This window comes from Schistocerca americana, chromosome 2 (genome assembly GCF_021461395.2).
Source record: "Schistocerca americana isolate TAMUIC-IGC-003095 chromosome 2, iqSchAmer2.1, whole genome shotgun sequence".
Lineage (NCBI taxonomy): Eukaryota > Metazoa > Arthropoda > Insecta > Orthoptera > Acrididae > Schistocerca > Schistocerca americana.
Window position 1 is genome coordinate 242,936,339 of NC_060120.1, and position 27,487 is coordinate 242,963,825.

At 40.9% G+C, this 27,487-nt stretch overlaps 1 protein-coding gene across 1 annotated transcript in view; it reads left to right on the forward strand.

Moving 5' to 3' along the window:
- LOC124595286 (WD repeat domain phosphoinositide-interacting protein 3) overlaps positions 1 to 27,487 on the forward strand; it is a 128,941-nt gene that overhangs the window by 1,753 nt on the left and 99,701 nt on the right. The gene's annotated exons all lie outside the window — the stretch shown is intronic.

Here is a 27,487-nt window from a genome sequence, read left to right on the forward strand (position 1 = left end):
ATCAAGTTGTAATCCAAAGAATGTTGCACTCTGTCTCTCTTCTATATGCTTATCATATTTTAGACATAGTCTCCTGCAAGTTTTTAACTGCATATAGTCTGTCTTTTCAAAGTTTGATTGCAAAATTCGTAGAAATCATTTATTATTGCCCATGAAATTTTGAGGATTACAGAAGTGTCTGATTCCACCCGTCTGCTTTGACCCATGACGTCATCAATATGGTGGAAGTGGCTATTCTAAGCTTCTCCAATATAGTGCCTATGATGTCTCTACATACATACAGCAAAAAACGTGAAAATACGTATGAATAAGACAATAACATCTCCCTCCAAAAACACAATCAAACTAAGGACAACCATGAAAAATTGGGGGTTTTAGGGAGCGGGCAAAAAAAAAAAAAAAACACCCTCAAACCACACAAAATGATGAATAAAAAATATAATTACAAAATCTACAGGAATCGGACACTTCCCTTTGACCAAAATTTGTTGGTGGTAGGTAATTGTTTTTTTGGGTCAATGTTTCTCAAGTTGTAATGTTTTGTGTATTTATTGTGTATCAAATGTGTTAATCTATGTTGGGATGTTTGACTTTTGAATTTTTTGAGTTGCTGTTGTTTTGGTTCTATTTTTCATAGTTGTAGGTGTTGGTTTTTTCATATCAATAGTTACGGTCACGGGACATGACTGATTACAATTTTCGTAGAGTTTTATATGCAGGTATTGGTGTTTTGGTATCGTCATCTGTGGTCAAGGGATTTGTCTGATTCCAGTTTCCGTAGTTTTTGTTGTAGTAGTTGGTGTTTCGGTATCGGCAGCTGCAGTTGACCTCAAATTTTGGCACTGCAAAGCAGGTCAAACCCCCTCACACACACACACACACACACACACACACACACACAGAGGGCACCATCAAACATAACAAGACGACATCTACAAACATAACCAGCTCATAAACTGCGCGCCTTAATGGCGTCACACACCACAACACCCTTACGTCATGGGTCAGCAGATGGGTGGAATCGGACACTTCCATTGACCCGAAAATTGCATTAACCACTGTTTTAAAACTGGGCTGTTTTGCTATTTATGGTGATGTTTGTGTCATCTGCAGACATAACAAATTTGGCTTCTGGTAATATTGCTGTTTAAAGGGCATTAATGGACACAAGAAAAAGTAAGAGGCCTAAGATGGTAACTTGTGGGGCACCACTTGTAATTAGTTTCCAGTTGGTCGATGACTTGTAGGCCAGTTTTATCTGTGTGGTTCCTATGAGAGTGATAAGTAGAAGGCGAACGACCATTTGTAGATTGCCTTCTGGAAATAGAGACTTGCCAGTAGATGCACTTGAGATGTTGGGAGTTCTTTTCTGAATGTTGCTGCAACAAATTCTTCAGCATTTTGGCAACACTCTTCTTAATTCAAACAGGGTTGCGATCCCAGCAAATATACATAATCATTCAAATTGGGTTGCAGCGTACTCATGCGGAACTTGGGGTTAAAGTAAAGATTTGCCCTTGAGTAGCACTTCTTTTACTGTCTAGTAGAATTGGCAAAAAATGATTCCTGACAGCTGGCAGTGCTTTTACCATCTTTCAATTGAACTGCAAGTGGCTGTGATGAAAACAATAGTGATCTATAGAGTTGTGACAACACTAAAATGTTGCCACAGAGAAACACATGGAATGGCATTACATGGTTGGTTCAGGTAGACACATGAAGCAGCCACACCAATCCTACTGCAACTGTCAGACATCTTTGTTCACTAACTATTCATTAGTTTAGTTATTTGCACATTCCATGGATTTTTGTTATGACCTCACCCTTATAGTTGCCAATTCTCTAAATTTTGTCAATAGCACTCCTTGAGAAGAATGTTACCTATCCTCCAGTGATTCCCATTTGATTTCACCCCACTTCTGAACTGCTTCGAAGTCTTCCTTTAATACCACTTGGTGCAGATCCCAAACACTCGAACAGTACTCAACAATGATTTGCACTAGTATCTATTAGAGTCAACACAGTTGAATAAGTAATAGTGAGTAAAAGACATTTAGTGCCAGTAACTATATTTGCACTTGCAGGTAAAATACATCGAACACAACAACCAAGGAACGTTATATTACACACATAAAAATCAAAGCATACAATAGCACCAGAGAGGTCTATTATATTTCACATGATGCATTTTGCCGCCGTCTCACATGAAATATATTGTTCACACAATTCTAATTCCAACAACGCCTTTGAACATATATTTTGTGTTTTGCCTTCATAAGATAAACCAAATAGCCCCACAGTCTTTTCAAATTTCTCTTCATCCAAGGGTTTTGTCAGCAGGACAGCCAACATGTCTTCTGTGCGCAGGTAGTCCACGGCAATGTATTGTCGCTCTATGAGGTCCCGAATAAAATGGTGCCTTTGATCAATATGTTTTGTCCTAGCACTTGTGACATCAATTTTAGGTAGGTTAATGGCACCTTTATTGTCACAGAAGATTGTTATAGGTTCCACAATTACACAATTAAATTGAGTTCTATTTCACATATTAATGTTTTTAGCCATAGTGCTTCCTGTGTGGTGTAAGATAGTGCCAAAAACTTGGCCTATATGGTACTCAATGCGACTGTTTTTTGCTTCTGACAGTACCATGAAGTGAGGCCGACCCTTAATTTAAAGCAGCAGCCAGTAGTGGAGTGCCTATCTCCTAATTCACTCCACCAGTCCGCATCACTGTAGCCTTCTAGTTTTGCATTGCCTTCTTTATTATGATATCTTAATTCGTGGTTTGATGTTCCTCTTAGATATTGGAATGTCCTTTTCAGAGCTTCCCAGTGCTTTTCCTGTGGGTCTCTGCAATGTCTGTTCACTGCGTTGGTGGCAAAAGCAATGTCAGGTTGTGACGTTTGAGACGAATATAACAGGCTCCCTACTGCTTCTAAATATGGAACATTCTTGACACATGCCACATGTGTCTCATTTGTATTTAACTTCACTCCTACTTCCATTGGCATAGTTATGGGTTTACAGTCACTCATGCCAAATTTCCTTTAGATTTTTTATGTACATGATGATTGATTTTATGCTCAATTCTTGTCTCTCTTCATCCTCAGTGATCTGCATACCTAAATAATGTTTAACTTCTCCCAAATCATGCACCTTAAACTTGGTTTGCAGCTGTTTCTTACAAATTCCCATTTGGCTTTCGTTTTCAGTCAGGATAAAGAAGTTGTCCACCCATATTGCCATTATTATTATCTCTTCCCCTTTTATAGTATATACTGGGATCTGCCATAGATTGCTTCATGTTCATATTTATTTTTTATGTAGACATCGATTCCAGCAATGTGCACTTTTTCACAAATGCCACATCTTTTCCCTTTCCAATCTGGTTCTCATGACTTCTCTTGGTGGAATGACATATATCTCCTCCTCCAATTTCCCATTTAAATATGCTGTTTTTACATCCATATGATGAATTTTTAAATTTCATTTTGCTGCCAAGGCTCAAAGCTATCTCAGTGAGGCATACTTGACTACAGGTGAAAAAGTTTCCTTGTAATCTACCCCTTGTTTTGCGAATATCTTTTTTTTTTTTTTTTTTTACAAGTCGTCCTTTATATCTTGGTGATGAGTTTTCGGGGCTCTTCAAAGTGAATACCCATCTTGCCTGTAATGGTTTATTATCGGCTGCATTTTTACCTATTCAGAGGTTTCATTCTGAAATAAAGATTCCAATTCTCTCTTCATTGCTTCTTTCCGTTCTTGAGAGTTCAGGCCGCTCATTGCTTCTTCTGCTGTTGCTGGCTCATCATTAAAAGACAGAACTGCGTACATCTCGAAGTCCAGATATTCTTTTGGTTTTTGAACGCAAGAAGAATGCCTTATGTTGTTCTCTTCATTTTGTTCATCCTCAAACTCATTGCCATCACAGTTAGTCTCCATTTGCCTTTGACTATCCTCCTTCTGTTTTCACTTTCTCTTTCTTCACCTAAGGTTTCACTCTTGGAACTAGGTGCAGTTAACTTAGTAGTCTTGACCTCTTCAGTGTCCTTTTTATTTTCAAAGAATACTACATCTCTGCTTGTGACTATCCTTTTATTCAATGGATCCAGTAATCGATAGCCCTTTGAATTTCTCACAATAGCCTACAAAAATGTACTTTTTATTGGGTCCCATTTTCCTCTCATCTGTTTTGGAATGTGCACCATTGCATCACAACCAAAAACCCTTGTATTGCTTAGATCAGGTTTCCTTCCTACCCATATCTCATAGGGGGTTCTATTCCTTAATGCTTTTGTAGATGATCTAGTGTTCAAATATATGACCGTTGATACTGCCTCTGCCCAAAAATCTTTGGATAATCCAGCATCAGTTATCATGCTCCTTGCTTTTTTGAGAATGGTCCCATTCCTCTCAGACCCCGTTTTGAGATGGGTTGTACTTTATTGTAGTTTGATGCCTGATTCCCATTTTTGCAAGAAGTGTCTTCAATTTCTGGTTATTATATACTCTCCCGTTGTCATACCTGATGATCTTAATCTTCTTTCCCATACACCTTTTCACCATATTATGATATTTCTCAAAAGTCACACACACTTGGTCTTTGGAACTAAGAAAATAAACATGAGTATATTGTGAATAATCATCAATAAACGTAAGAAAATAACAACTCCCATAGATTTGCACTCCTTTGGGCCACATACATCTGTATGGATTAACTAACTATAAGACCTCTGCAGATTTGCTTTTACTAGTTTTAAAAGGTAGCCTCGTTTGTTTTCCTTTTATGCATATCTCACAAGGGTCGTTGGATACACTATAATTCTGCATTCCCTTTACCATTACCTTTATTAAGGATATACTCTTTCTATTTAAGTGTTCAAGTCTGTGGTGCTATAAAAAAACCTTCCGCTGAGTATAATGAATGACTAACATTTCTAGTTTACTGCAGTGGTATCCAACTTAAAAAATACCCCTTTTGTTCCTTGCTGTAGTTATAACTTCACCATTTTCGTTGATTACTGTTGCTCCATGCATGTCAAAAGTGACTGTATTTCCTTCTTGACAATTTCTCCTACAGACAGTAGGTTACTCACAACATTTTTTACATAATGAACGTCATGTGCTGCAACCATATTGGGTTCACCATTTACACTTACATGTAGGTCTAGTTCCTCAGCCAAATGACATTGGAGCTTGCTGCCATCAACAGTAGATATTCCTATATGAGTCTTATCTTTAACATCATAAAGAATAGATTTGTCTTTAACAACATGCACAGTTGCACCGGAATCTAAAATCCATTTCAGTGGACAGTTACCCACATCTCCAAAAGAATAAAAACATGAGAGCGCCTTACCTTTATTATTGGTCCCTGCCTCTGGGCTATCAGCAAAATACCTCTTGTGCTGCATGTCTGACCTTGGGTTTACTTTTTCTCTGCACTGAGATGCAGTATTCCCCTTCTTCTGACATCTGTAGCACCTCACTGATTTCTTCCTTTTTTTTAATAAAGAGCAGATGCAGTTTCCTTCCCCAACACATGACAGCTTGAAGTATTCTTTACATCCTGTAGGATTTTCACTTTAACACTGTCGCCTGTGATCGGTATGCTTGAACTTTCCATCCCCTTAATCGTAGGTGCATACCTTTCGGGCAGTCCTACCAACGGTAGTGTCCCTAACCATTCATCAACAATCTCAAACCCAATGTTTCTCAGTCGGTTCGAGGTGGCGTATTTGTCTACAAGTTTGAATTTGTCCAGCTGAGTGGTAATTAACTCACTTAATAATCCTACTTTTCTTGTAAGACCTCCATCCTGAAATGCACTTCGTAATTTGTCCCAGACTTCTTTCGCTGTCGCAGCTTTTTCAAGGTGAATATAATTCACCGAGTCAACCAGTGATATACTTGAATAATTCTGATCTGTGGATTTCATTGTCCCATCCACCACATCCCATAGGTCATCCAGACGTAAAAACGCTTCTACTGCAAATTTCCACATTGCATTGTTTTCGCAACCCATTAGTCTTTCAATCTGTGGAATTTGTGCTGTACTCATTTTAACAGTAACTTTGATCTTTCTTAACGTAAAGAATAATACAAAAGAGTTGCATCCATCGTGTAAGAATAACCCATACTTCATGCAAGTGCACTACCTGGAACTTTTTCAATACTTTCTCATTACTATGTTATGGATATACTTATTCCAAATGCTACGCTGGGCCCATAACCTATTCGAGTCGACACAGTTAAGTAAGTAATAGTGAGTAAAAGTCATTTAGCGCCAGTAAATATATTTGTACTTACAGGTAAAATACATCATACACAACAACCAAGGATCATTATTTTACACACACAAAGCTCGGACCATACAATAGCACCAGAGAGGTCTACAGTAGAACCCCTCTAATCCGTCACCTTTGGGACCGGGACCATGTTCAGAACAAAAAAAAGGTCGGATTATCCAGAAAAATATAAAAAGACATTTAGCACAAAAAATTAAACGATTTAAGAACTAAAAGACATCTACAGCAATATAAAAAGATGTTTTTTTACACAGTGTTCAACAATATATTAACTAAAAAACGTCTACACACACTATAATATGTATTGGTTTTAAAAGGAAAAACAACAGACAAATTACAGTACTATACTGTACTTAATAACGTATAAATGATATATACTGTAAACTAAAAAATGTTTATAGCACTGCAAATAAAAAGAAATTTTTTACAAAGAAATATACTACTGTATGTATAAACTAAGAAATGATTATACTGTATGCATTGTTTTTACAGTATAAACAAAAACAAATTACTTGGAAAAAATGTCAGTGATACATTTGTGCTTAGCAGATGTTATTCTAGATTTAGCTGTAGTGTCCCTCCATTTTTTAGGCACAAAATGTCCACTGGAGTTGAAGTTGGATTCTGCTCGATGTATTGAAGGGCGATGTAAAAAGCGTTTTTTACGTCTTGTGTGAAGTCCGGGTGGGGGATTCGTCTTCGCCGTCCGAGTCCTCATTGACAGTTTCCTGGCTAACAGCGGCAACAATCTGGTCGTCATTGAGCTCTTTACATTCGTTGAGCCACTCTTCAACTTCAGTGGCAGGGACGTTCGGCTCCAGAGTTTGTAGATCTTTAGCGATTTCCAGTGCGTCGTTGTTTTGCCCATCTTCGGTATGCTCATTTTCAGTCATAACTTGTGCCCAAAGCTTACGCCACGATTTTCGCAGTGTGTCAGGTTTCAGTTTGTCCCTTGCTGCAGCGGTTGTGTAAATAGCATCTTTGATGTTCAGGGATTTCATTGCCTCAAATAAGTTATGACCTTCAGATTTTTCCAAGATTGAGCTGATATACTTTCTGCGATATCGCCTTTTTAACCATTCGATAACGCCCTGATCAATTGGTTGGATGAGTGAGGTCACGTTAGGAGGCAGAAAGAGAGCTTTTATGTCCCCTTTCACCCAATCTTCCTCAGATGGGTCTGATGGTGCGTTATCCAAGAGCAGTAGAGCACGAACATGCAGATTTTTTTGCTTCAAGTCTTTTTTGACCGATGGCACAAACTCCTCGAAAAACCAGTATTTAAAAATGTTGCAGTCCATCTAAGCAGATTTTTTTATTGCGGTAATAAACCGGCAAGGAAGATAAGTTTATATTTTTGAATGCCCTTGGCTTTGTAGATTTGCCAGTGACGAACAAGAGGAGCTTGTGGGTATCATCTGTTTTGCTACAAGGAATGACTGTTATTCTATCAGTAATAAGTTTCGTTCCTACCACGGATTCATTTGAAGCTGCGAGCGTTTTTGTTGGCAACATTTTAAAGTTCAGCCCTGTCTCGTCGATGTTATACACTTGGCAGGGTAACAGTTGATTTTCTTCTACAATTTCTTTAAACTTAACAGAAAACTCCTTAGCAGTTGCGGCATCGGCAGATAGTTTTTCACCGTAAATAGAAACAAATCAGACACCATGACGAATTTTCCAACGATCAATCCAGCCTTCACTGGCAGCAAATTTACTTTCGGCTTCCAGTTTTTTGTGCAAAACTATCACTTTTTCTTTGAGAATTGGCCCGGATATTTGAGTTCCTTTCCTTCTTTCTTGACAAAACCACATCCACAATGCATTATCAAGCAGTTCAAGCTTAGACTTTTTTAATGTTTTGCGATTCTTCAGTGTGTTTTCACCATCAGTCGTAACTGTATAGGATTAAATGTGTTTCCGGTGCTTCCTCCAGTCCTTAACTGTCGTAACACCTACATTCAGTTCCTTTGCAATTTTTTTGAGCGATTTTCCTTCGTCCAGTCATTGTAGCACTGCTAATTTTTCGTTTAGTGAAAGAGTTATGTGTTTAAATTTGAATCCAGACATGTTGAAAAACAGACAACTGTACACACAATGAATCTGCAGTAATAAGTACTGTAGAAAACATGGAATAAAGCAAATGACGACGTTTTTTAATCCCAACAAAGGATAAAACTGCACAGTAACATACAGTATAACAATATGCACAGTGATAGACATCCCAACAATGGCCCGACAGGCGTGCAGTCAGTGACAAGTTGGCACAGGCTCGCGAGCCTCAGCATGGTCGGACTAACCGGAGTGACGGACCATCCGAGTTCGGATTAGAGGGGTTCTACTGTATTATATTTCACAAGATGCACTTTGCTGCCATCTCACACGAAATATTTTGTTCACACAATTCCAACAGTACCCTACATGCGGTCCCCTTTGCAGATGAACCACACTTTCCGGAAATTCTCCCTATAAACTGAAGTTGACCATTCACCATCCTTACTATAATCCTTACGCTCATTCCATTTCATATTTCTTTGCAACATTACACCTAGATATTTAAGTGATGTGACTCTGTCAAGCAGCACACTACTGATCCTGTATTCAAACATTACTGCTTTGTTTGCCCTACTCATGTGCATTAACTTACATTTTTCTGCATGTAGGTCTAGCTGCCACTCATCACACGTCAACTAGAAATTTTGTCTTAGTCATCGTGTATCATCCTATTGTCACTCAACTTTGACACCTTCCCGTATACATAGTATCATCAACAAACAGCTACTTACCCCATCCACCAGATCATTTATGTATATAGAAAATAACAGCAGTCTTATCACATTTCCCTGGGGCACTCCTGATGATACACTTTTTGTTACTTAAGATATTTTCAAGCCACTCACATATCTGGGAACCTATTCCATAGGCTCATGTGTTTGTTAACTGTCAGCAATGTGGCACCGTGTCAGATACTTTACAGAAATCTAGGAATATAGAATCTGCCTGTTGCCCTTCATCCATAGTTCACGAGATATCATGTGAGAAAAGGTCAAGCTGAGTTTCGATCGAGTGGTGCTTTCTAAAACCTTGCTTATCTGTGGACAGAAGCTTATTCTTCTCGAAGATATTTATTATATTCGAACTGAGAATATGTTCAAGGATTCTGCAGCACACCAAAGTGAAGGATATTGGTCTGTAATTTTGCAGGTCTGTTCTTTTACACTTCTTGTATATAGGAGTGACATGCTTCTTTTTCTAATACCTTGGGCCTTTGTGCTGGGGGAGAGATTCGCAATAAATGCAAGCTAAGTAAGGGACCAGTGTTGCAGAGTAGTCTTTGCTAAATTGAATTGGAATTCCATCAGAATGTGGAGACTTACTAGCTTTCAGTTGTTTCTCTACGCCATGGATCCTTATTACTGTGTTCTCCATATGGGAGTCTGTGTGTTAATATATGTTTATATAACTAAAAACAAAGAAGCTGTAACTTACCAAACAAAAGCATTGGTATGTTGATAGGAGACAATAAAAAAAACACACAAACACACACACAAATTTCAAGCTTTCGCAACCCACGGTTGGTTCATCAGGAAAGAGGGAAGGAGAGGGAAAGACAAAAGGATGTGGGTTTTAAGGGAGAGGATAAGGGGTCATTCCAACCCCGGGAGCGGAAAGACTTACCTTAGGGGGAAAAGGGACAGGTATATACACTCTCTCTCTCTCTCTCTCTCTCTCTCTCTCACACACACACACACACACACACACACACACACACACACACCAGGTATACTCACTCTCTCTCTCTCTCTCTCTCTCTCTCTCTCTCTCTCTCTCTCTCACACACACACACACACACACACACACACACACACACACACACACACACACACATCCATCGGCACATATACAGACACAAGCAGACATATGTAAAGGCAAAGAGTTTGGGCAGAGATGTCAGTCAAGGTGGAAGTACAGAAGCAAAGATGTTGTTGGGTGACAAGTGATGTACAAGGGGCGGCAACTTGAAATTATTGGAGGTTGAGGCCTGGTGGGTAGCAGGAAGAGAGGATATATTGAAGGGCAAGTTCCCATCTCCGGAGTTCTGATAGGTTGGTGTCAGTGGAAAGCATCCAGATAACCCGGACGGTGTAACATTGTGCCAAGATGTGCTGGCCGTGCACCAAGGCATGTTTAGCCACAGGGTGATCCTCATTACCAACAAACACTGTCTGCCTGTGTCCGTTCATGCGAATGGACAGTTTGTTGCTGGTCATTCCCACATAGAACACTTCACAGTGTAGGCATGTCAGTTGGTAAATCACGTGGGTGCTTTCACACATGGCTCTGCCTTTGATCGTGTACAACTTCCGGGTTACATGACTGGAGTAGGTGGTGGTGGGAGGGTGCATGGGACAGGTTTTACACCGGGGGCGGTTACAAGGGTAGGAGCCAGAGGCTAGGGAAGGTGGTTTGGGGATTTCATAGGGATGAACCAAGAGGTTAAGACACGGCGGAAAGACACTCTTGCTGGAGTGGGGAGGATTTCATGAAGGATGGATCTCGTTTCAGGGCAGGATTTGAGGAAGTCGTATCCCTGCTGGAGGGCCACATTCAGAGTCTGATCCAGTCCCGGAAAGTATCCTGTCACAAGTGGGGCACTTTTGGGGTTCTTCTGTGGGAGGTTCTGGGTTTGAGGGGATGAGGAAGTGGCTCTAGCTATTTGCTTCTGTACCAGGTCTGGAGGGTAGTTGCGGGGTGCGAAGGCTGTTTTCAGGTTATTGGTGTAATGGTTCAGGGATTCCGGACTGGAGCAGATTCGTTTGCCACGAAGACCTAAGCTGTAGGGAAGCGACCGTTTGATATGGAATGGGTGGCAGCTGTCAAAATTGAGGTACTGTTGCTTGTTGGTGGGTTTGATGTGGACGGATGTGTGAAGCTGGCCATTGGACAGATGGAGGTCAACGTCATGGAAAGTGGCATGGGATTTGGAGCAGGACCAGGTGAATCTGATGGAACCAAAGGAGTTGAGGTTGGAGAGGAAATTCCAGAGTTCTTCTTCACTGTGAGTCCAGATCATGAAGATGTCATCAATAAATCTGTACCAAACTTTGGGTTGGCAGGCTTGGGTAACCAAGAAGGCTTCCTCTAAGTGACCCATAAATAGGTTGGCGTACTAGGGGGCCATCCTGGTACCCATGGCTGTTCCCTTCAATTGTTGGTATGTCTGCCCTTCAAAAGTGAAGAAGTTGTGGGTTAGGATGAAGCTGGCTAAGGTAATGAGGAAAGAGGTTTTAGGTAGGGTAGCAGGTGATCGGCATGAAAGGAATTGCTCCATCGCAACGAGGACCTGGACACTTCCTTATACACAAATATCCCGCATGTCCAACCTATTTATGGGTCGCTTAGAGGAAGCCTTCTTGGTTACCCAAGCCTGCCAACCCAAAGTTTGGTACAGATTTATTGATGACATCTTCATGATCTCGACTCACAGTGATGAAGAACTCTGGAATTTCCTCTGTAACCTCAACTCCTTTGGTTCCATCAGATTCACCTGGTCCTGCTCCAAATCCCATGCCACTTTCCATGACGTTGACCTCCATCTGTCCAATGGCCAGCTTCACACATCCGTCCACATCAAACCCACCAACAAGCAACAGTACCTCAATTTTGACAGCTGCCACCCATTCCATATCAAACGGTCGCTTCCCTACATCTTTTGTCTTCGTGGCAAACGAATCTGCTCCAGTCCTGAATCCCTGAACCATTACACCAATAACCTGAAAACAGCCTTCGCATCCCGCAACTACCCTCCCGACCTGGTACAGAAGCAAATAGCTAGAGCCACTTCCTCATCCCCTCAAACCCAGAACCTCCCACAGAAGAACCCCAAAAGTGCCCCACTTGTGACAGGATACTTTCCGGGACTGGATCAGACTCTGAATGTGGCTCTCCAGCAGGGATGCGACTTCCTCAAATCCTGCCCTGAAATGAGATCCATCCTTCATGAAATCCTCCCCACTCCAGCAAGAGTGTCTTTCCGCGGTCCACCTAACCTTCATAACCTCTTGGTTCATCCCTATGAAATCCCCAAACCACCTTCCCTGACCTCTGGCTCCTACCCTTGTAACTGCCCCCAGTGTAAGACCTGTCCCATGCACCCCTCCCACCACCACCTACTCCAGTCCTGTAACCCGGAAGTTGTACACAATCAAAGGCAAAGCCATGTGTGAAAGCACCCACGTGATTTACCAACTGACATGCCTACACTGTGAAGGGTTCTATGTGGGAATGACCAGCAACAAACTGTCCATTCGCATGAATGGACACAGGCAGACAGTGTTTGTTGGTAATGAGGATCACCCTGTGGCTAAACATGCCTTGGTGCACGGCCAGCACATCTTGGCACAATGTTACACCGTCCGGGTTATCTGGATACTTCCCACTGACACCAACCTATCAGAACTCCGGAGATGGGAACTTGCCCTTCAATATATCCTCTCTTCCTGCTACCCACCAGGCCTCAACCTCCCCTAATTTCAAGTTGCCGCCCATTGTACATCACTTGTCACTCAACAACATCTTTGCCCCTGTATTTCCGCCTCGACTGACATCTCTGCCCAAACTCTTTGCCTTTACATATGTCTGGTTGTGTCTGTATATGTGCCGATGGATATGTGTGTGAGTGCGAGTGTATACCTGTCCCTTTTCCCCCTAAGGTAAGTCTTTCCACTCCCGGGATTGGAATGACTCCTTACCCTCTCCCTTAAAACCCACTTCCTTTCGTCTTTCCCTCTCCTTCCCTCTTTCCTGATGAAGCAACCGTCGGTTACGAAAGCATGAATTTTGTGTGTATGTTTGTGTTTGTTTGTGTGTCTATCGACCTGCCAGCACTTTCGTAAGTCACATCATCTTTGTTTTTAGATATATTTTTCCCACGTGGAATGTTTCTCTCTATTATATCCATATCATTTATATAACGATATGTTTATATGATTCTCTTGCATGAACAATTTCTTAAAAACCAAATTTAAAACTTTGGCTTTACTTTTGCTATCTTTCACTGTCGTGCCAGGAAATGGATAGATTAAAGTTAGATATAGTGGGAATTAGTGAAGTTCGGTGGCAGGAGGAACAAGACTTCTGGTCAGGTGAATACTGGGTTATAAATACAAAATCAAATAGGGGTAATGCAGGAGTAGGTTTAATAATGAATAGGAAAATAGAAATGCAGGTAAGCTACTACAAACAGCATAGTGAATGCATTATTCTGGCCAAGATAGATACGAATCCCACGCCTACCACAATAGTACAAGTTTATATGCCGCAGATGACGAAGAGGTTAATGAAATGTATGATGAGATAAAAGAAATTATTCAGATAGTGAAGGGAGACGAAAATTTAATGGTCATGGGTGACTGGAACTCGACAGTAGGAAAAGGAAGAGAAGGAAACGTAGTAGGTGAATGTGGAATGGGAGTAAGGAATGAAAGAGGAAGCTGCGTGGTAGACTTTTGCACAGAACATAACTTAATCATAGCTAACACTTGGTTCAAGAATCATGGAAGATGGTTGTATACATGGAAGAAGCCTGGAGGTACTGGAAGGTATCAGATAGATTATATAATGGTAAGACAGAGATTCAGGAACCAGGTTTTAAATTGTAAGACATTTCCAGGGGGCATATGGGGACTCTGACCACAATCTATTGGTTACGAACTGTACATTAAAACTGAAGTAACTGCAAAAAGATGGGAATTTAAGGAGATAGGACCTGGATAAACTGACAGAACCAGAGGTTGTAGAGAGTTTCAGGGAGAGCATTAGGGAACGATTGCAAAGAAGGGGGGAAAGAAATACAGTAGAAGAAGAATGGGTAGCTTTGAGAGATGAAATAGTGAAGGCAGCAGAGGATCAAGTAGGTAAAAAGACGAGGGCTAGTAGAAATCATTGGGTAACAGAAGAGATATTGAATTTAATTGATGAAAAGAGAAAATGCAGTAAATGAAGCAGGCAAAAAGGAATACAAACGTCTCAAAAATGAGATCGACAGGAAGTGCAAAATGGCTAAGCAAGGATGGCTATAGGACACATGTAAGGATGTAGGGGTGTATATGACTAGGGGTAAGATAGATACTGCCTACAGGAAAATTAAAGAGACCTTTGGAGAAAAGAGAACCACTTGCACGAATATCAAGAGCTCAGATGGAAACCCAGTTCTAAGTAATGAAGGGACAGCAGAAAGGAGCAAGGAGTATATAGAGGGTGTATACAAGGGCGATGTTCTTGAGGAAATGGAAGAGGATGTAGATGAAGATGAAATGGGAGATATGATACTGCGTGAAGAGTTTGACAGAGCACTGAAAGACCTAAGTCGAAACAAGGCCCCGGGAATAGGCAACATTCCATTAGAACTACTGATAGCCTTGGGAGAGCCAGCCCTGACAAAACTCTTCCATCTGGTGAGCAAGATGTATGAGACAGGCGAAATACCCTGACTTCAAGAAGAATATGATAATTCAAATCCCAAAGAAAGCAGGTGTTGACAGATGGGAAAATTACCGAACTATCAGTTTAATAAGCCACAGCTGCAAAATACTAACACGAATTCATTACAGACAAATGGAAAAACTCATAGAAGCTGACCTCGGGGAAGATCAGTTTGGATTACGTGAAAATGTTGGAACACTTGAGGCAGTACTGACCCTACGACTTATCTTAGAAAATAGATTAATGAAAAGCAAACCTACGTTTCTAGCATTTGTAGACTTAGAGAAAGCTTTTGACAATGTTGAGTGGAATACTATCTGTAGTGACGTAACAAGACTGTTACGCCACACGGTAGTAGCCGAAAGAAAGGCACGCGTACACACACGCCGACTGGAGTCAAGTCTGGAACAGGATAACTATTGAATGGTAGCAAGAAAAGTACGTAGCTGCTTTATACTTAACTTTAATGTCTCCTTGTGATACATCTCTCTTGACTATACAAATGCGACTCGTAAGATACATGCACTGTTACAATTGGCGCCTTGCTAGGTCGTAGCCATGGACTTAGCATAAGGCTATTCTAACTGTCTCTCGGCAAATGAGAGGAAGGCTTCGTCCGTGTTGTCGCTAGTAATGTCGTCCGTACAACTGGGGCGGGTGCACGTTCGTATCACGAGACCTGCCTTGTGGTGGCGCTAGGTCTGCGATCACACAGTGGCGACACGCGGGTCCGACATGTACTAAATGGACCGCGGCCGATTTAAACTACCACCTAGCAAGTGTGGTGTCTGGCGGTGACACCACACTATCTTTAAAATTCTGTAGGTGGCAGGGGTAAAATACAGGGAGGGAAGGGCTATTTTCAAATTGTACAGAAACCAGATGGCAGTTATAAGAGTCGAGGGGCATGAAAGGGAAGCAGTGGTTGGGAAGGGAGTGCGACAGGGTTGTAGCCTATCCCCGATGTTATTCAATCTGTATATTGAGCAAGCAGTAAAGGAAACAAAAGAAAAATTTGGAGTAGGAATTAAAATCCATGGAGAAGAAATAAAAACTTTGAGGTTCGCCGATGATATTGTAATTCTGTCAGAGACAGCAAAGGACCTGGAAGAGCAGTTGAACGGAATGGACAGTGTCTTGAAAGGAGGATATAAGATGAACATCAACAATAGCAAAATGAGGATAATGGAATGTAGTCGAATTAAATTGGGCAATGCTGCCGGAATCAGATTAGGAAATGAGATACTTAAAGTAGTAAAGGAGTTTTGGTATTTGGGGAGCAAAATAACTGATGATTGTCGAACTAGAGAGGATATAAAATGTAGACTGGCAATAGCAAGGAAAGCATTTCTGAAGGACAGAAATTTGTTAACATCGAGTATAGATTTAAATGTCAGGAAGTCGTTTCTGAAAGTATTTGTATGGAGTGTAGCCATGTATGGAAGTGCAACGTGGGCGACAAATAGTTTAGACAAGAAGAGAATAGACGCTTTCAAAATGTGGTGCTACAGAAGAATGTTGAAGATTAGATGGGTAGATCACATAACTAATGAGGAGGTACTGCATAGAATTGGAGAGAAGAGAAATTTGTGGCAGAGCTTGACTAGAAGAAGGGATCGCTTGGTAGGGCATATTCTGAGGCATCAAGGGATCACCAATTTAGTATTGGAGGGCAGCGTGGAGGGTAAAAATCGTAGAGGGAGACCAAGCGATGAGTACACTAAACAGATTCAGAAGAATGTAGGTTGCAGTAGGTACTGGGAGATGAAGAAGCTTGCCCAGGATAGAGTTGCATGGAGAGCTGCATCAAACCAGACTCTGGACTGAAGACCACAACAACAACAACTTACTGTCACACCAGACTGGTCAACGAGTGACTGGATTGGAGCCTTAGTCTCACTTAGTGATTCTGTGGAAGACCAGAAATTTCTTCTCGGCAGGTCTTTTGCTAAGGCATGTAGGTTGTAGTTGTAAGCTCTACGCATTGATCTTTTTACGGACATGCATATTTCTACAAATTTTTGCCTATTGTCATTTGCGCATTTTCTTTTGAACCGGAAATGCAACAGCCTCTGCTTCATCAGCATTTTTTGAAATTTGTTGTTAAACCAGTGGGTCTTTTCCACCCTTAGTCCACTTGTTTGGCACATACTTCTCCAGAGCATGATTTACAGTCTCTTTTAAACTTTGTCCATGATTTCTGTACGTCCATCAAACTGGAACTAAATGATGTCAGTCCTTTGTCGAAGTGAGATTCTAACTATTGTCTGTATGCTCTTTCTAGTTTCCTTGGTTCATTTATTAATGTTAGTAACAAAAGTCATTATGATGAAATCATGGTCATTAATCCCTGCCTCTGCCATTGTCGATTAGATCAGGCCTGTTCATAGCTACAAGGTCTAAAATGTTTCCATTTTTTGTGGTCTGTCAAACTAGCCACTCGAGACAATTTTCGGAAAAGTGTTAAGAAGAACTTCGCAAGACTGTTGGTACCTCCTGCATTGAATCAGACGTCTCAGTCTGTACTCAGTGGGTTAAAGTCACCCGCAACTAATATTACGTGGCCTGGCTAAAGTCTAGATCAGGGCCAGCGGCAGTCAGGACGGAACTTATGAACTGCTCGTAGATTGGCAGTATGTCAGTTTCACGTAGCCATTGGCATGATACTTTCAAATAACCAGTGATAGGCAAGAATGTGGGCAATGTATTTCTAGTGACAAAATTGAAACCATTTTCTTGTTTGCTGTTTTTTGGTGCATTAGTGAGTTTAGAGAGAAAGATTCTGGGATTATGTCTGCAAATGGTGCGAAGTGGAGTGGTTTCGCAGATTTAGTATCCACCTATCTCCTCCCATGATTTAATAGAAAACATTAATCTACCTCCGTCCTCCCACGATTTAATTAAAAAACATTGACCCACTTACTCAGTGTGCTTGCAATGATCAGTTGGTTAGCAACATAGGCAGAGATATATTTAACAGTTTTTTTTATTATGTCAAGGGTTGCGACACTGCCCTTACATTACATTTATAATCTTTTACGGCAAGGCTTCAGTTTGTTTTCCAAATGTATTCGAAACATATCATCAGTTTGTTGCTCTATTATTGGCTGCATAAAAAAAATAAAAAAATAAAATAAAAAAAATCTGGTGGCACACATTCTTTTGATCCCACCATGTCTCATAGCACGTACTGACAACATTTGTACACGAAACACGTAAGTACGCCACTGGCCCAGTCTAGACTCTTACTGGGTATTTCTATGCTACTGTCCGTAGATTTTCTTCCAATGTCTCTAAAACCATCACAGTGGAATCAGATGGCCAGTAAAAACATCCAACAATTAACTTAATCTCATCTAAACCTGTTATATGTGACCAGGTATCTTCACTGTCATACCCAGATTCTACCTCAGTAGACACAATATTTTTGTCAACCACAATGAACACACCCTGTTGTATGACACCTAGTCTTGTCTTTTTGGTATACGTTCCATGAATTGCTAAATATCTTAGAGCCTTCTACTTCAGGTTTCAGCCAGCTCCTGGTCCCGAGAATAATTTGAGTGTGAGAAGTTTCCTGGCGGGCAATAAATTCGGGAATTTTATTTACTGGCGGGCAATAAATTCGGGAATTTTATTTACTTTATTTCTCATACAGTCATTTATACTGCTCAGCTGTGTTTAATATGTGTCTCTCTAGGCATATACAGGATGAATCACCCAAAACTTGCACCACAAATATTGCGGAAATGGAAAATTATATTGATGTGCTGTTTTCCCAGAATGGATTACTAATCAGGGACAACATATTGTTGGCCAATAAACAGATTGTAATAATACTTAGAATACGTATTTTTTGTACAAACATACACTTTTGCTAAGTGGAACAATGCCTATTGACATCAACAAACTAAAAGTAGGCTAAATTAGAATGTCAGTGGTGTTTGTTGCAGGAGTGTAGTGCAAGTCGTTTAGGATAAATGGCACTTTTTGTAAGTTCACCCTACACCCCCCCCCCCTCTCTCTCTCTCTCTCTCTCTCTCTCTCTCTCTCTCTATCTATCTATCTATCTATCTCCCCCCCCCCCCCCCCCCTCCCCACTTCATAACAGGCACAGATATTCCCTTCTCCCTCTTTTTCTGTGTTCACTACCACTTGTGATGTAATGAGAGTGCTATGATTTGTGTGTTGGTGGAGTAAGTTTGAAATTTGTGTGATCTGCATTGTTTTTACCGTGAACAGATATTTGCTCTGATTTAGTTCTCCCTCCTCACAGAGTGGAGTCTATTGTGGTGTTTATTAGTCATATGTTGTAAGAAGAGAGATCCAATATGTAGTCCACAATTTCCTCTAGCAACAATTGGTATTTTTAGAGAGAGCTGTCCTTTTTTCTTTTCCACATTTGTGGTCAAAATATGTGCTTATGAAACTGCACTTGCAAATTCATCAGATGCACACTCATGGTAGTGGCCTGAGGATAATTTGTGGCAATTTGGTTTGAAAAATTGAGTCTCCCACTTTCCATTTTTCTCATGTTGACTCTCTCCACCTTCCCCCCTGCCCCCCCCCCCCCCTCCTCCCTCCACCTTCTGTTTCTTTTGCCATACACAGAATGGGGTAAATAAGTAGACTTTGGAAGTTTATGAGGAATTTATTAATTATTTGGGTCCAATAGGGGAAATTATGAGGTGGCAGAAATAGACAATTCTTGTTTTAGAAAAGGGAAGTAATGGAGAGAACACAGTGTTGTGGGTCTTTGGTTTTGGAAGTGCTGCTGTTTCTGACTTGCAGGGAAGGTGTACAAGTATTGTTTCCAAGCAGTAGAATATTGTAGTAAGAAAGTTGTAGTTGCATTGATTGAGGAATATGTTGCTGACTGGTGTAGTATAGTTTTTTGTGTGTTTGCTTTGTATGAGGGATTGAGGAGGAAGGGGTATAATCATTTACAAAGTCAATTTTCCTGAAATTTATGTACTATTAATATAAAAATTACAAAACTCCAATTGCCATGTGGTTTCCATGTTAGTCATAAATCATCAGGTAAATTTAAAACTTATGAGATTGAGCCATGCACAAACACAATGAGGCATATTGGGATGCAGTCTAATGGATTACAGGAAAGGTACTTTCCTGTTTTGCAAGCTCATTTTGATGATTATCACCGACAGAAGAGAGTTCCTGATAGGTCATGTTGTTTTCAGGGGTTTTTAAGATTAACTGGGAGAAAGTATAGGCCAAGTGTAGTAAGTTGAATGATAGGGGATGCTTTGGGGGGAAGGAGGTTATTGAGTTGTGTTTATTTGTATTTTTTTGTTTGTTTTTGTGGAATTTCTGTTTGAGTGTTACAGATTTTTAGAGGGTGTTATTTGGGTTAGGGGATGGGACCATTGGGGTTGGTGTAGATGTGGTTGCTTTTATTAAATTTAATAGTTTACATATTATCTAATTTGCAGTGACATTTTATTCTCAATCATAAATTTTTCGAGAAACAGTTGAACATAGTACATCGAGATTATTTTCCTAGCAGTAAGTGCTATCAACCTTCCTCAATACTTACTTAAATACAGAAACATAACTATGAACTTTTTCTTGTCCCTCTGAAAAGTGTACACAATTAAACTATTTCCTTAGCAGCTTGTGTTCCAGCTACCAACTCTGCACCAATTACAGATATGTCTTCAGCAGAGCCAGGAAATAGCTTCACCTGCATGTGAAATGAGGACACCAGATGTTGACCGACCAGTTTTTGTGCACCCTCCAAAATCCACATCACTGTCGAGTCCAATATGCAAGGAAGCTAATGTGGACAGTAGATTATGCTTAGGTGACATGTACCTGCTACATACGGGAATACTCATTTTAGTCTCACTGCATCTCCCATTAATGCAAAGTAAAATGTTTAAGACAGAGAGCTCATACTGGAAGCTAAATTAGGTTTCATCCCAAGCTTCAGGTACATCAGCACTCCAATTGCTTGTCAATACGGAAAGTTATACACGTCTGCATTTTTTATTTTTGGTTGTGATGTACTGGGTTCCTTTACAGTAGCTGTTGAATCAGGCTTGTATTCTTGATAATTTAAATGCTTCAGACTCCTCCTTGCACAAGCTTGTTGAATGATCTTGGTTGGCTGGTTAATTGGTGGTTAGAAGACTAAACAGCGAGGTCATCAGTCCCTCAGTCCAGGAGTAGTTCTTCAAGAATTAGTGATTCCTTAAAGGACAAGTTCTGATGTTGCAAGTATGTAGGAGCAGTAAGACCAAATCATTGAAAGCAGTACTGATGCCAGAACTGAGAAAGAATTTATGAAGAAGTGTACAGATTTGGCCAGTACACAGGTCACAGCAGACGAAGGGTCTTCCCAAGGCTGAACCACTGGCAAGAAAACTCCCATTTCACATCTGACCCCCTCTAGCCTGACGAGCACCATCCGACATCCTACCCCCAATAGCCTGATGAAGGGCAAATACAGTACAGAGGAAAGAATGTCTTCAAGTCAGTAGATTAGGTGGGCATCCTCAAGGCTCTGCATGCAGTGGGAGTCATCCTAAAACACTGTAGCCAGGTGTCTTTAAGGAACAACCACCATTTAACTAAGTGCTACCTCTAAAATTGAAAATAGGTTGTGGTAGAAAAGGAGGTGAACCATTGAAAAACAATTAAAGCAGCGTAAGAGAGGGATGAAAGGGTGAGCTGGTCAAAGAAGTAAAGGCAGAGGTTCCTAGACCCAGCATGCAGCAGGGGATACCCAAACCCCAACCATCCCACCCCTGCCCGAAGGTAGCTTAAAGCTAAACATCTGAAAATAAAAACCACTTTCACAGAGTAAATGGAGAACCAGTTCAATTATCTGTGAATCATCTGTCATTATTTGAGGGAAAGAATTTGGAAGGCCATGCTTATCATGGAGGCCAGAGGAAGGGGGCATTCCACCAGGATATGAGCTACTGTCTTAAGGCTTCATAGCTACATGTTTGGGGTACCTCATTACATAAAATAAGACTATGGGTTAGCATGGTATGACCAATGTGGAGGCAACATAGGATGGTGGATACCTTCCTGTGGAAAGGGAAGGAAGAGCACCATGCAGCAGTAGTCTCTTTGATTGTGCAGATCTTAGGGGGCAATAATAGCCAACCAGATGTCATCCCATCTCCAAGTGAGCAGATGTCTCATTGTCTCATTCGCACCTGCAAACCTGCTCCTGGGACCAGCAAAGCAATTGAAGATGAGTAATTGTTCCTCTAGCCAAACAATCAGCAATTTCATTCCCTGGGACACCCACATGATTAGAGACACAGAAAAAAAAAAAAAAATTGAGCCGTCAGGATGACCAAGTTCAAAACCACTGAACAGTTAGGATGACTAAGTTCAGTAAGAACTTCATGAATAACAGAGATCACATGGTGTTAATAGTAATATAGGTCGGTGGACTAAAGACAGCTCATTGAATCTCTACATATTAAAATGCAATCAAGGGAGGCCCATTCAGCTTGATGCCCCTTGTACACAAAAAGTATGGGATACATTCATGATCAAGTTATTGTTGAATGGTGGGTGCATAGGAGAGCAAGAATTGATACCATCAGAACTGGAGAGGTAAGATCCCTGCTTCAGCTAGGAAACCAGTCCACGGGACTAGTCGAGAAGGCACCAGTTGACAGACAATCTTCATGATGATGGACTGGGTCTAACAATTTTGAAGCCGGAGGTGCCACCAAGCATAAACCTGGCAACCATAGTCTAGTTGGGATGAGACCAGGGCCTGGTAAATACAGAGAAGAGTACCACAATCCACGCCCCAAGAGATGTGGGCAAGGAAGCAGAGAGCGATAAGATTCCACATGTAGTTAGTCTTTAAGTAACAAATATGGGGCAGGTAAGTCAGCTTTTTTATCAAAAAGAAGGCCCAAAAAACAGAACAGTGCAACAACTTCCAAGTGCTGAGTATGCGAATAGAGTTATGCAGGAGAGAATTGGGAACCATGGGAAAGGGTCCACACAGAGGTCTGTTGGATGCTCTCTTGGAGTTGGTGTTCAGCCGAACTACTTAGTTGGAGCTGTACCAAATGTGAAAGTCATTTACATGCAGCAAATGGGTGACCAGCAGCCTGACAGGAGACGTTACATTGTTGATAGTGATGACAAAGTATATGACACTCAGGACAGAGCCCTATGATGAAAAAAAGTGATAGGGAGCTTCAAAAGCCCCAGTCATATACGGTAAGGTAAATGTGGTGGTGTCAAGTGGTGCCATATGCCTTATGTAGGTTGAAAAGGAGATCATTCTACTGGAAGCCACACTGATTGGGGGGAAAAAAGGTCCCCAGACTTGAGAAATCTTTGTAAACACAAGGAACCACTCTTCCATGCAGTTTATAGAACACTTTGTTAAGGCTAATTGATGGGAGCTGTTGAGAGATGTTAGGTTTTTGCCTGTGTTAAGGATTTTGACGATAATACTATCTCGCCATTTTGAAGAGAGAACACCATGGAACCAAGTATGCATGAAAACCCTTAGTAGATGTAACCTTTTAGAAACATTCAGGCGTTGAATTGACTGATTGTGAATTGAATCAGGGCCTGGGGCCATGTTGTGAAACAAGGCAAGAGGCTGAAGCAGTTCCCAGTCAGTGAAAGGATCATTATATGATTCAGTTTGGGGAGAAGGGGGGGGGGGGTGAAACATGGGGACGTTGTTTATGCAGTAGAAAGGTAGTGTGACGTCCCTTCCCTCCCTCTTCACTTGCCGCCGGGACGAGACGTGACTCGTAACGATGTTCGTCCTCGTCGGTGTGACGTGGAACAGCACCTGTAACCCTCGTAAGAACACAACTCCTCACGTAATTTAGAAATATTCAGTTATCCGGCTGCAACAGTCTCCTCAGTTTGTGCGAACTGTTAAACTGCAATCGTTTATTTTTATTTTTATGCCTGGTTAGTTCCATGATGAAGTAAAATCTTGATTCTTGATTTCGTCATTATGGTTGTTTTTCACGTCATACATAAAAGGATGAAATTTTTCTGTCTACTATTCCGTTGCTATGCCATTGCTACGTCTAGTTATTAACAACGGTCTGATGTAACTCCAGAGATAACTTATGTTGTAGTAAATTATTATTATTATTATTATTATTATTATTATTATTATTATTATTATTATTATTATTTAAATACACTGTAATACTGGTTTAAACTAATCACTCTTCACTGCCCATTATTCATGTACTCAGTCACTTTAAGTGTTTAAAGAGTTAGGCGACACGTAAGGTTTATCTTTTCATTCAGATTTTATTGTTCTTTCTGTAATTAATAGTTTGGCCCTACAACACATGCACACCGATATGTCATTCAAGATTAACCTCTGTTCAGTTCAGTAATTGTCATGCTGACAACAACTTTTGACTAATCGGCATACTTGTCTTTTTTCGTGTCTTCATCTTATTGTGTCCTACTCAAGACTACAAATTGTTTTTCTGTTGTTGATTCATTGCTCTCAAAGTTTGTGACTATTCATCAGGACAAAGGTGAAGTCTAACACTCGTCTTACTATACCGTCGCATTGCGAACGGTAAAGATTAACTTTCATCAGTCGAATGACTGAGCAATACTTCAGTCTCTACCTCACAAATTTTCAAACTTCCAAAACTGAAACAATCTAATAGCGTTTGTGTCCAGACAACTATCACAGAAGTACTCTAGATTTCCATATCCGAGTTGCATTGTAGTCGCATTGAATTTCCTTTTTGATGCCGTTACAACTCTCTTCCATGATAAATGTTATCTTTGACTGAATTACTTTCTTGGATTTAACCTTCATTCATATGATTTTGAATTTATTCTATAGGTGCTTGATAAAGAATCTATGATAATCCTTCCTTTTATCTCCCCTTTTTGTAGGCTATTCTCAGTATTTAATAATATAGGTGTTAATCAAAATATTACCAGTGTAGATTTTATCATCAATAGTTGCTGTTACTGTCAAGATAACTCACTTCCCTACTTTAAATTTCCACAAAGTTTGTTAATTGGGGTTTTCTGTCCTTGGGGCATTACAGTAGATAGGTAGGAAGAGGATGCTGATGCTGTTGCAAAGTGTCAGGAAAAGTCATTGCATCAATACAAAGATGATCCTGCAGGACTAGACCCAGTGGAGTTTTGGAAGACTACAGAGTTTGGCCCACTCCTCCGATGAAGAGGCACACATTCTCAGGGAGCAGAAGTCTCTTCCAGCATTCTTTCTTACTATGTTTAAGTAGACAGCAAGCCTTAATGTGAAGCCGATTAAAAGAGATAAGGTTTGTCTGAGAAGGATGTCGCTTGAATTGTTGCAGGGCTCTTTAGTGATCCTGAACAACTATTGCAGTGTCTTTGGTCCACCATGGCACCAGATGGTGGTGGGGGGACCTGTAGAAAGGAGGAATAGCAGTTCCGGTATCATAGATGATCACGCTGGAGATGATTTGCACATTCTCGTCAATGCAGTCTGACAGAGAAGGGACACAGGTAGCAGCAGTGGCATACAACTGTCAATTGATTCTTCGAAGCACTCATCATGCTAGTCGGTCCGTCTTCTGATGGCAAGAAAGTGACACAATCATCGGAAGTGGTCACTGTCACAAAGATCATCATGTAGTGACCAGTGCAGTGAAGCTACAACATTGAGGAAAGAGATTGTTTGTTCTATAGCTGAAAAGGTGCCATGGGTGACACTGAAGTGAGCAGGAGTACCATCATTGAAGAGAGACAGATCATGGTCAGTAAGAAGAGATCATGGTCAGTAAGAAGCTGGTCAATTAGAAGGCCCCTACCAGAGACAGTGGTACTCCCCCAAAGGGGGTGGTCTCCGTTGTAATCCTCAAGTAGGAGAAAATGGGTAGGGTGAGGAGAGAGTTGTTGGATTAAGGTGGTCAACTCAAGGTAAGCAAGAGGCCTGCCTGAAGATATGTAAACATTGCAGATGGTAAGAAACTTGCTGGCAGATTAAAACTATGTGCTGGACTGAGACTCGAACTTGGGACGTTTGCCTTCCACAGGCAGCGCACACTCTGCTGAAGAGTGAAATTTTCATAGCAAATGGTGATTGTTGAGGTTGTTTGCACTCACGCTGCTGCTGCTGCTTTCAAATCCACTCGCTGACATCTGTGCAAATTAATGTACAGACTCCTCCAGGTGCTCTCTCAGGGTCTGCACAGCTCCGAGAGAATGCAATATAACCACTGAGTGATGGGGAATGATCACTGGAGGAGTTAACTGGCTGTCTGGTCAGGTATGGGAAGTGGTTCTCAAATACGATGCCATGGGAAACACAAGAGATGAAGATGGTGGGAGAACTGGTTTTGAAAAGATGGAGGTAGTGGGAGTTATGGCTGGCACTTTCAATTAATTGAAGGTCTTATCAGTAGTGTGTGAGCATTCACAGTTTCTATGTGCCTCATTATATGGCAGACAGTCAATAGATTTATATTTGGGTATTTTCTTTTGTTTGTAGAAGACTGAGCAAAATGGTGAATGTGAAGGTGAACAACTTCCAACTGCTCCACAAATTTCAAGTCTCAAACTCGCAATGTTACACACATACCTGATCAACATCTGCTTGCTTTGGTGATATTGGAAATAGTAATTCGAACACTTGTTACCATTAAGTTGGCACATATGTTCATGGCGTTTTTATTTTGCATGTTGGTATTCCATTTGCTGCAGGTTTATTTATCGATTGTCATCTTTTATCTGTAGTTTGCTATTGCTATGTCACAGTCTTCTGCTTAAGTTCAGTATAGGATGAGGGCAGCAGAGGCAGCCAGAAACATATGCATCGTATATGGGGATAATGTCATGGGATAGAGCATGGCAAGAAAATGGTTTTCTCATTTTAAGTATGATTGATTTGACATTAGGGGCTCTCCATATTCAGGAAGACCTTCAGGGTCCTTTTTCATTACTAGTGAGAAGAAATGGTGTCTTTATGCTACCATAAGGAAAAGAAAGGAATGGTTGAGCCCAAACAAACCAGCAACTCCCATTACAAAGATATGCACGTATCCACAGAAGATAATGTTACACATCTTGTGAAACAGTGGCTGTGTGATGTACTATGAATTGCTCCCCCCAAGATGTAACCATCACTGTTGACATTTATTGTCAACAACTGAGATGTCTTACAGATGCAATCCAGAAACAGCAACCAGGGAGACTGTGTGAAGTGATGCTAGCCCACGACGACACCCATCTGCATTCTGCCAGACTGACAAAAAACACTATACAGGAGTTGGTTGGGAAGTCATTCTACACCCACCTTACTCACCTGATCTTGCGCCCTCAGATTTTCACCTTTACCACTCTGTATCAAAAGACCTTCAAGGGACTTCCTTTCTTAAAGTGGCTCAATGAGCTCTTCACCTCAAATCCACATGATTTCTACAGTGGCAGTTTTGAAAAGTTACCCCACCACTGGCAGACTGTTGTAAATGGTGAAGGATAATATATTATTGTTGACTAAAATCTCTGTTATGTGTACCTGTTGTGTTTATCAAACTTATGTAAAAACACTATGAATTTGTGCACCAAGCCATTATAATCTCGCTCTGTGGTCTAAGCTCTCTTTAACTTTAATTAGATATGGTACACACATCCAATCACAGTCTCATCCCACACCTGCTCTCAATACTCCTTGCTTAGATCGCACATTAGCA